This window comes from Eulemur rufifrons, chromosome 7 (genome assembly GCF_041146395.1).
Source record: "Eulemur rufifrons isolate Redbay chromosome 7, OSU_ERuf_1, whole genome shotgun sequence".
Lineage (NCBI taxonomy): Eukaryota > Metazoa > Chordata > Mammalia > Primates > Lemuridae > Eulemur > Eulemur rufifrons.
The window spans coordinates 109,333,086-109,344,298 of NC_090989.1; positions in this window are offsets into that span (position 1 = coordinate 109,333,086).

Below are 11,213 nucleotides of genomic sequence, written 5' to 3' on the forward strand. Positions count from 1 at the left end.
CATGCAAGAGAGTTTAGAATAAGATTTGGGCCGGGCGCGGTGGCTCACGCCTGTAATCCTAGCACTCTGGGAGGCCGAGGTGGGCGGATCGTTTGAGCTCAGGAGTTCGAGACCAGCCTGAGCAAGAGCGAGACCCCACCTCTACTAAAAATAGAAAGAAATTATATGGACAGCTAAAAATATATATAGAAAAAATTAGCCGGGCATGGTGGCGCATGCCTGTAGTCCCAGCTACTCGGGAGGCTGAGACAGGAGGATCGCTTGAGCTCAGGAGTTTGAGGTTGCTGTGAGCGAGGCTGACGCCACGGCACTCACTCTAGCCTGGGCAACATAGTGAGACTCTGTCTCAAAAAAAAAAAAAAAAAAAAAAAAAAAAAAAAAAAAAAAAAAAAAAAGAATAAGATTTGAATTAAACATTCATCTATTTGTATTTAGAGATCTTTTGATTTAATGGCTATGTTAAAATGGAGTCATATCCTTCCCTATAGTTTTCTACTCTGAAGTCTGCAATAAATATTTATTGATTTCTTTTATAATTAGATGTTTTCTTTAGGGGGAGTACTTTTAGTAGTTAAGATCTTAGGAAACTTGAATCACAACTCTTAGCTACATCACAGTATTTAGATAATTCCTACTTATGTGCACAGGGACCTACTTCGATGATGTCATTTATATAATAATTGTCTTGGTGTGGTCAGCTTTTCCTAGCCACTAGCCAGTAGGGGGGCAGGCAAATGGAGTATTCCTGAGAGTGAAAAAACCTGCCCCAAATTTAGGAATATTTGTAACTAGTTGAACAATAATAAGAGAGTTTATTTAATCCATGCTGAAGAAATTTTAATGTTAACCATATCAAAGTTCCATCTTTATTCTCTCTACTTTCTTTTTTTTTTCTCTTTTTGAGACAGGATCTTGCTCTGTTGCTCCGGCTAAAGTGTAGTGGCATCATTATAGCTTGCTGCAACATCAAAGTCCTGGGTTTAAACAATCCTCCTGCCTCACCCTCCTGAGTAGCTGGGATTACAGGTGTGTGCCACCATGCCTGGCTAATCTTTCTATTTTTTATAGAGATAGGGTCTCCCTCTTGCTCAGGCTGGTCTGAAACTCCTGACCTCAGGCAATGCTCCCAAAGTGCTAGGATTCTGTGCATGAGCCACCACGTCCCGCCTATTCCCTCTACTTTCAGAACAATTGCAGACTGCTGTAGAGATGTAATCTAAAATAATAAAGGAATACAAGCAGTGGTGCTTTAAAACTAAATTCTACCTGCAGTTTCAGTTTGGTTAGGGGCCTGCATCTATCCATAGGAGTTTGGAGACAATGCTACCCCATCTGACAAAGAAGTAACAGTTTCCTTTATGTCTTTTCTTGGACACCCTACCTGGCAATGCAACAATTCATATACCCTTTACCCTATAAGTCTTTAATGTGTGCTAACAAGAAAAGGCAAAGGGGCTCCAGAGAAAGTCATTTAAAGCAAAACATGAAGCATGAAACATAATGCATATGAAAACAACTTAGGTCATGAGAAAAACATGTTGGGAAAAGGAGTTTGACAGGGGAAGGAAGCCATAATACAGCTTCAGAGCTTCAGAACACATTTTGTTTAAAAATAGGAAGAAAGAGGAAATTGGTAGAAAAGGATAGTACTCAACAATTTTAAATTATTATTTAAATATTTCATGTTACCTATGATGTCAGATCTTCAATATGCTTATTTATTAAAGAAAAAATAATGCCAAGATGTAACAGAACTTTTCTAAATTTCAAGGTATAGGAATCAAATATGTTGTATGAAGACTAGATTATTCTAAGAATAAATTATTTCATAGCTCTAATTAGGACCCTAATTTAATTCACGTTTAATTTCAGCAGGCCTTTTCTCTCCTGCCTGACTCTTTCTCTCCACAGAGATCCCTGGGGATGTCACATTCTCATCATTAACTTGACCCTTGCCCTTCCATCCCTGAGTCCAAAATCATTCAGAATCCAATTTTATGTATATTTTTGGCACACTGATATTATTTTATTTATTATTTAATGATGTGTCCACATTGTAATTCTTTTCTTCTGAGATCAAACCATGCAGTTATATTTTCTGTGCTGTTTCTCCTTCTGAAAATAGATACATGGCACATGTGTTTCTGGGACAAATTGTCTTCCTCAATGGAGAGACACCTAAGATGTGTTTTCCAAAGAGGTTGCAGAAACAAAATGTTTTGGACTTTCCTTTTAATTTCTTGTATCTGGTAAGTGCTATAATTAAAGACTAGAAACCAACGGAAATTATTTCAAAGGCTAAAGTTTCCCGGAAAGGGATTATCTATTTAATTACCAAGAAGGCTTCTTATTGTAAAATTCAACATTTTCAAATAAAAGAAATTCAAGTAGTAATTTTAAAAACATTTTCATTATGAAATATTACACATATATAGAAGAGTACATAAAATAAACATATGATGTATTAAGTAATTATAAGGCAAACCTCCATGTAAAGACCATCCAAACAGAAAAAACACCAACATTGCCAGAATCTCAGAAGGTCCCCATATATCTGTTTTCTATCACATTCTTCTCCATTCCTCTTAAAAAGCACCACTGTGCTGACTTTTATAGTAATCATTTCTTTGTTTAAATCTTTACTTATTTTCCATGTATGAATATATCCCAAACAATATAGTTTTTAAACTTTGTATAGATAAACCCATATTGCTAATATATTTGCATCCATCTTGCTTCTTTAGCCCAGTGTAATGTTGATAAGAATTTTCTGTGTTGCCATGTATACTTCTAGTCTGTTCATTTTCATGATAGATTATTTCATTGTATGCATATACCTACCATATGCATTCCATTGTGAATAGATATTTCTGTTGAAGAGCAACTATGCTTACCACTATACCACCAATGCTGCATGACACTTGGGTTGACATCTTCGCTATTACAAATATTGTTGAAATGAATATCCTTTGTATATGTTTTCACTTACGTACACATTTTTCAAGGGCATATATCTAGAGTGGAATAGCTGGGACATAAGGGGTGCTAAAACAATAATTTTCAAGCCTAAATTATTTTAGAGATGTAACCTCTATACTTGGCTTCTATATTTTTATTCCACACCCCAAAACACAGGATCATACCTTTTTGCAGAGAAAAAACTCATATAGGAGGCACATAGGCTTTAAATTGGCCAATTTGTAATAGCTTTGTAGCTGGTTGCTCTTTTAGGGAATGAAATCAAATGTTTTTTCTTTTCATGCTATTATCACTCAGTGAACTCCAAAAAGCACCCCATTTACGTTCCCAATTCCTATCTTAAATTCAAAGGGCACTTAAATACACTGGTATGCTGATTAATCACCATTTGCACCCTGGTGCCTCCCAAATCCATTGTCTACCCTTCTCTGTACTGTTCTATTTATTTCTTGGAAGGCTAACTCCTACTGAGGGTATCACCTGCTCTTGCTGATGGCCTCTGGTTGAGTTTGGCCAATGGGAGGTTGGGTTTGCTGTCCGGTTCTGGTGCATTTGGATAATAGGGTGCACAGGCAGGAAAACTGAGTGGAGAGAGTTTTTTTTTTTTTTTTTTTTTTTTTTTTCTGGCTTCCTTCCTGTTTTGGCACTGAGGCTCCAGCAATAGTTCCACTAGTCCATGACTCTAGCTCCTTCTGCAAGGCTCATTTTCCATGAATTTGGTTTTCACTGTGTTCCAGAGCCACTATTTCTTCTTGTCTCTTTAATGCCAGGAGTGGTAATGGCTTCCCATTATTGATAGTCTCTAAGCACTTGCTGTCACTTATTTGTTTACTTATCCCTCCCCACACTCTGTAAAGCTTTTTAAAGTCTTCATTGATCCGTTGGGGATAAATTCTGTTTCTTGATGGGATCCTGCCTTATACCTGTTTTTTAAATTTCCTTTGCACAGAAGTGACGATTTTTTTTTTAAGTATAATGCCTATTCAACTTTTCTGAATGGTTGTCACATTTGATTTTAGGTTTAAGTAGAAAAGCATTGCTAAAAATGAAGACGTTCATCCAAATATAAAAGGAGATACAAAAGACTGGCCAGTGTAATTGAATATTAGGGGATGTGCATGAAAGTGAATTGAAATATGCATTATAGGAATTAATCTAGGATCACAAATTGAAGCCCATATGTCTTGTCTGCAAGCTGATGATTAGTCAAATTATTCATGGTTTTCTGAATCTCTGATACTTAGGAGTTTTTTAGTTTACCCCATTTTTGTAAGTATGTTCAGGAGGCTTTTCCTTAAGGCCAATAAAACTATTCCCTGCATTTTATCTGGCTTCCTTTTATTCTGGTTTCTGCAGAGAGTACACCACACTGGTAAGTGTAGTAACAAGGTCAAAGATAGAGTTTGAACACTTGAAAGAACCAGGAATTTCAACATTTCAACTGGCCATAGGTTCCACCCCTATTTTCCCACATTTGAGCTTAGAGGAAAATATACACACAACCTCTCCAGAATTCCTGTTCTATTGAGCTCAGAACAGAAGGTAATTCTAGCTTCGCTTTTATAAGCATTGCTGTTAACAACCCTAAGCTTGGTGTGAATTCCTAAATCTACACTGAGGAAACACTTATTGTTGGTAATCTATTTTTATCAAATTCCAGCCCAATTGACTAAAGGAGTTATGTTTTAAAAAAATGGTTGTAGTTTAATTTGAACATGGTATAACAGTCTCTCCCTAGCACCATTTGTGTTACTTCTAAATGTACAAGCATCAAATATTTATGTGTGAACACCCTAAAGCTCACCTATACAGGAAAGAAAAACAAAAAATAAAGTTTAGTATAATCAATTGACCCTAGAGACCCTAGTGTATTACTCTTGGATAGATATAGGTAGTGAAAAGTTTATTTGTCCTAATAGTTATTTGGCTTCCTTTAGAAATGTAAAAATTAGTATGTGTCTAAAATAATATACTAAATCTTGGTCTTGGTATGTTATTTTTAAAGAAAATGACAGTGTAATATTGCCCATGATGTTCATATTTCTTAGAATAATGCCTAGCACATAGTAGATACTCAGTAAAGACCATATATTGTTGAGCAAGCCAAATGGCATCCATTTATTGAAGAGATCCATTCTGATTCTTCATAACAGCCAAATATTTATTATCATATAAGCTTCATTTGATATTTTAACAATTCTATTGCTTATGGTTTTAGTGCTTTACATGCAGTATGAAAAAGACTGTAAAGATGGACTCTTATGGAATATGCTGTGTTTGGGGCTAATTCTTAACCAAGATGCTATTTCTTCTACTTAATAGCCTCTGAAATCAGTATGAGACTAAGGTACAGTTAATAATTTTACAAGTATCCTCTCCAACCACAAAACATAATGTGTTTAAATAAAGAGAACATGTTCAAAAAAAAAAAAAAAAAAAGAGAACAGATTGAAATGCAATTTGTATCAACACATTACATTAACGTTTTTACCTAGGGAAAAAAAAAGAATGTAATAGATTTTAATGCATATTGAAGTACAAAGAGATGCTCAGTGTTACTTTGACATTGAAATATCTTTTACAGTTTTCAAAAATAACTAGTTTTCCTTCTATATTTCTACTAACTTTTAATTGCATAAAGTTCTTAAATCTGAAATTTCTGAGGATTTGGAATGAATCTATTGTGTGTGTATATACACATATACATATTTATGTGTATAATTTTTTAAAAGTTCCATAATTACTGATTTTGGCTTCTGTACTACTGCTCTGCTTTCTAACCCTTGGATATATTTTAATTGCATGTGTTCAATACTTGGAAAAATACAAGGTGGAAACCAGTTAACATCATGGAAAAAAACAACACTAAGATAGGATGCCAAACACAAAATGAAGTATAAGTGAGATCGACAATAGAAGAAAGAGGTTTAACAGTACCCAATGAACATTTCCAGATAAGCTTAGTAATGTTCTTGGGGTGCTTTTGAGTTGTGTAACAAGAAAGTATGCATATGAAAACATTTTGCACAGAGACTGGCACGTAGAACTCAATGCCTTATTAGCAACATGTATCTCTCCCCTCCTGGGGGACAATCCTCATCTATGTGATATTTTGTAATTCATCAGTACATTTTTAAAAGATTCTCTCTTGTATAAAACTTGTATAGTTTTCTCTCTTTGCTTGCCACAGACTCAGTAAAAGCACATGAGTAATGTCCTAGACTGTGGAGCTATAAAGAACTTGGAGGTCCCTCTCATTCTATAGCTGAGGAAAATGAAGCCCAGAGCAGTTAAGTGACTCACCCAGATTCACCTGTTAACTGACAAAATAGGACCAGAAGTCAATTCGCCTTACTCCTCATCCTGTGCTCTATTACTTAGCACATGTATGAGTGATAAATTAAATTGATAATTATGATAATCAGAAAAAGCTCATTATTTCTATGGGTTATAATTTCCAAACTGATAGTCATATACATTATTAGAGTAGAGATATGTCTCACACACACAAAAATGAGCTGAATATAACAAATAAATTCTATTTTTTTTTTTTTTTTTTGAGACAGAGTCTCACTCTGTTGCCCAGGCTAGAGTGAGTGCCGTGGCGTCAGCCTAGCTCACAGCAACCTCAAACTCCTGAGCTCAAGCGATCCTCCTGTCTCAGCCTCCCAAGTAGCTGGGACTACAGGCATGCACCACCATGCCTGGCTAATTTTTTCTATATATATTTTTAGCTGTCCATATAATTTCTGTCTATTTTTAGTAGAGGTGGGGTCTCGCTCTTGCTCAGGCTGGTCTCGAACTCCTGAGCTCAAACGATCCTCCCACCTCGGCCTCCCAGAGTGCTAGGATTACAGGCGTGAGCCACCGCGCCCGGCCAATAAATTCTAAATATTTTATTTTATTTATTTATTTTTTCTTTTTTATTTCAGCATATTATGGGGGTACAAATGTTCAGGTTACATATATTGCCTTTGCCCCAACCGAGTTAGAGCTTCAAGCACGTCCGTCTCCCAGACGGTGCACACCACACCCATTAGGTATGTATATGCCCATTCCCTCCCTGCCCCCCATCTGCCCGACACCTGATGAATGTTACTACTCTTATGTGCACTTAAGTATTGATCAGTTAAAACCAATTTGATGGTGAGTACATGTGATGCTTGTTTCTAGATATTTTAAAGAAAACAGTATGATTCGACCAAAACAACCCCAATAATTTGTATTATTGCCACACATTTCATAGTTGAGATTTTTATCGTGTTTAATCAAAGGAATAAAAATACATAGAAAAAAGAATATAGATTGAGAGAAAACTGGAGTTCTTGTCCTGGATTTATCATATCTCAGCCGTTTGATTTTGGCAAGATTATTTAAATTCTTTGAGTCTTACCCCTTCAGTTGGAAAATGAGTATGTTTTTTTCTTGTTTTTTGTGTGAAGATTATGTGATAGTATTTAGCAAAGCGTTGTACCATGCTAAATGTTATCATTATATAATAGAGCATAGTAATTAAGAACAACTCTTGAATCACACTATGTCGTAATACTGTTTCTGCTTCTTATTGGCAAGCTACCTCTTTAGGCCTCAGTTTCCTCATCTATAAAATGGATAAATTAACAGCACTTACTTCAGAGTTATTGTGAGGATGAAGTTGGCTAATTTACATGAATAGCACCACTATACTTTTCAACACTATTAATAACATTAAAAGTGTTTTATACCATAAAATCAATGTTTTACATTGCATAATTAATCATATAATAAGGATAATCATTAATAAAAGGAAAAATATTAAATTTATTTTATTTATTCTAAAATATCCCATCCGTTAAAATGTATGAAGGACTGCTAAAGCTAAGCAAGGAGGAAGTTCATCAAAAAAATTCACATGGAGTGACTTGAGAAAGAACACAGTTAATTTAAAAAGCAGGCTAAGTACTATCTTTACTTAGAATTCTTCTCTTGGCTCAACTGACCATTATAACCTTATTTGTCTTAATGATAATTCCTCATTTTATTCCTAGCTGTACACCATGTCCAGAATCACAGAGGAAAAATTGATAGATTTTGGCCTGAGTCAATGTTCAGAGAAAGCAATTAAACATATGAAGATTAGAGAATAGTTTTACTTTTGCATGTGAAAAAGAAAGAGATAGCAATCAATAAAGTAACAAGTAAGATTTCATTTACAATACACTGGTAAGATTTTTGATCACTGGGTAAATCTCTCTCCAAAGTTTAACACTATAATTTATTTATTTTTGAACAAAGAATAATTTTAACAGGAAGAAGGAAATTCAATTTGCAGAAAAAGGAAAATAGGATTTTAGACTGCAAAAAGTCTTTGCGTTAATAGAGATATAAATTCTTTAAGTGGGGGAAATTACATAATTTCATGGGTTCTTTTCAACAAATAGTCATGTGAAATGCTGCGCTCAACGCAATTTTTACAGAAATTTTTTAAATTAAATTTTTACTTGGCTCATTATTGTGCATGAATTTTGAAAAAATATATTGTTGAGCAAACAAGGAGAAATGATCTACCGCATACACATCAGGCCTCATAGAAGAACATTTATTTGAGAAAACTCACAGAGATCGGACACTTGCTGTTGCCCCTGACACTCTGGGGCGGCACACAGCAATCTAGCAGTTTCTTTTATTTATTTATTTATTTATTTATTTATTTATTTTTTTATTCATGATAAATTATTAAGTGAACAGTGCAAGTTAAAAACAATAGTTTCATATTTTTTCCCCACCCTCCTTTCCCGAGTCAGCACCTTCAAGTGTTACCACTCCCCAAACAGTGCGCAATGCACTCATTGTGTAGGCATACCCCCATCCCCTCCCCCACCCCCCACCTCAGTCTGATGTCCAATTGGTGTCGTTCCCAGATTTGTATTTAGGTGATGATCAGGGAAACCAATTTTCTGGTGAGTACATGTGATGCTTGTTTTTCCATTCTTGGGATACTTCACTTAATATAATGGGTTCCAACTCTCTCCAGGAGAACCATAGAGATGTCGTATCTTCATCATTCCTTATAGCTGAGTAATATTCCATGGTATACATATACCACAGTTTACTAATCCAATCATGTATTGATGGGCATTTGGGTTGTTTCCACATCTTTGCTATTGTGAATTGTCAATCTAGCAGTTTCATATGCCAATGATAGACTCCAAGAGAATGAACCCTTGGCTGGGGACTTTTAAGCTGAATGATTAGGGGAAGACCAGCTCTCACCCTGCTATTATCAGGAGCTGAATAGACATCCCTCAAAGGTAGATAAGGGACTTCACATATTCTTTTCAGTTGTTCATGGGACAGTCACATCACATAAGTCAGAAGCATGAGTTTACTATTGTCTTTATTTGGAAATTACATATGGTTTAAAGGTATGTATGGGTGCCATGCTGACAAGGAGTAGACTGCGGTGGCTTTATAATATGTCAATTTGGCTAGGCCTAACTTCATTTAGCAGAATTCACTTCTATATGCTTATAGTTGAGGTGGGCTGCAAGAGATTTTTTTTTTTTGCAAGATTTGAAGGATGGAAAAGAAGCAGCCACCATATAATTTTCACACTCAGAAGGTCTGTGCAGGTGTTGTTGACAACTTAGCATTTTGTCAAGTGCTGGTGTGGGACAGCAGCTAGACCTGCAACTGCTTCACCTTCCTCTGAATCCTCTTTTAGTTTCCTCTACTCCTGGGAGAGGTATGTATTTAGTCCCATGATGAAGAGCACCAGCTGTTTTTGTAAGACACTAGAGTTATTGAAGTCAGAGGTAGCAAGAGCCTAGTTGGATTCCAGTCTGTCTTTGTGGGGTTCAGCCTGTGCTATGGTTACCACTTATCCTCTCTCTCCCCTATTTTTTATCCATCTTCCCTTCTTGATTGCTCACCCTGGTAACTTTAAGCTCTAACATCAGATGTAAAAGCAACAGCTTTCCAGAAAATTTTATGTCAACTTTTGCAATTACATAAAGTCAAATTCTATAATAAATTTTATATATCTCCAGGTGCTTCTGCTTCTCTTATTAAATTCTGATTGATGCAGAATTTGATACCAAAAGTGAGATATTCCTTGGAAGAATTATGCTCCAAATATGGGTCAAAGAAATGGTTTGGTGGCAATGAGAGTGAGATGTGGCATAAATTACTTATCAAAAATGTTAAGAAGGGCCGGGCGCGGTGGCTCACGCCTGTAATCCTAGCTCTTTGGGAGGCCGAGGTGGGCGGATCGTTTGAGCTCAGGAGTTCGAGACCAGCCTGAGCAAGAGCGAGACCCCATCTCTACTAAAAATAGAAAGAATTATATGGACAGCTAAAAATATATATAGAAAAAATTAGCCGGGCATGGTGGCGCATGCCTGTAGTCCCAGCTACTCGGGAGGCTGAGACAGGAGGATCGCTTGAGCCCAGGAGTTTGAGGTTGCTGTGAGCTAGGCTGACGCCACGGCACTCACTCTAGCCTGGGCAACAGAGTGAGACTCTGTCTCAAAAAAAAAAAAAAAAAAAAAAATGTTAAGAAGAATGAGAGATTAGTTTGGGTGGACACCAGACAATACTTATTGGAAATAGTAAGATTAAAACTGTCCCTGAACTGTTTGTACTTAGATATCTATGTAAGTTCCAGGAAGTGTAACATTACAATAGAGGGAATAGTATTAGTGAAGCCACAGAATAATTCCTACTTTTTCTCTTATATTTTCTACTATATCCCTAGTCACCCAAACCAGCAGGAGTTGTTTGGATCCTTTTTCTCCTTTATTCTCCATGTATCAATTATCTATTGCTGTGTAACAAAATACCTCAATAAGCATTTATTTTTCATGAGTTTATATATCAACTGGGAGGTACTTCTAGTCTTGGCTGAGGTTGTTCATACATCTGTCAGCTTAGGGTCAGCTGATCTTGGCTGGGCTAGCTCACATGTTTGTGGATTGGTTTGCTATACGCCAGTCCTGGATAGCTTCAGATAAGAAAAGTGGGCTCATGTGCTCTCTCATGCTCCAGCAGGCTAGCATGGGCTTACTCTCACAGAGGAGGCAGGGCTCCAGGAGAGGAAATGGAAACATTCCAGTGCTTTCATAAGTCTCTGCTTATACCAAGCCTTCTATTAATAAAACCCTATCGGTCAAAGCAAATTATGTGACCAATCTCAGAGTGAGAGGGAACTACAAAATTACAGGTCAAATGGAATGGGTACAGGAAGACCAATAATT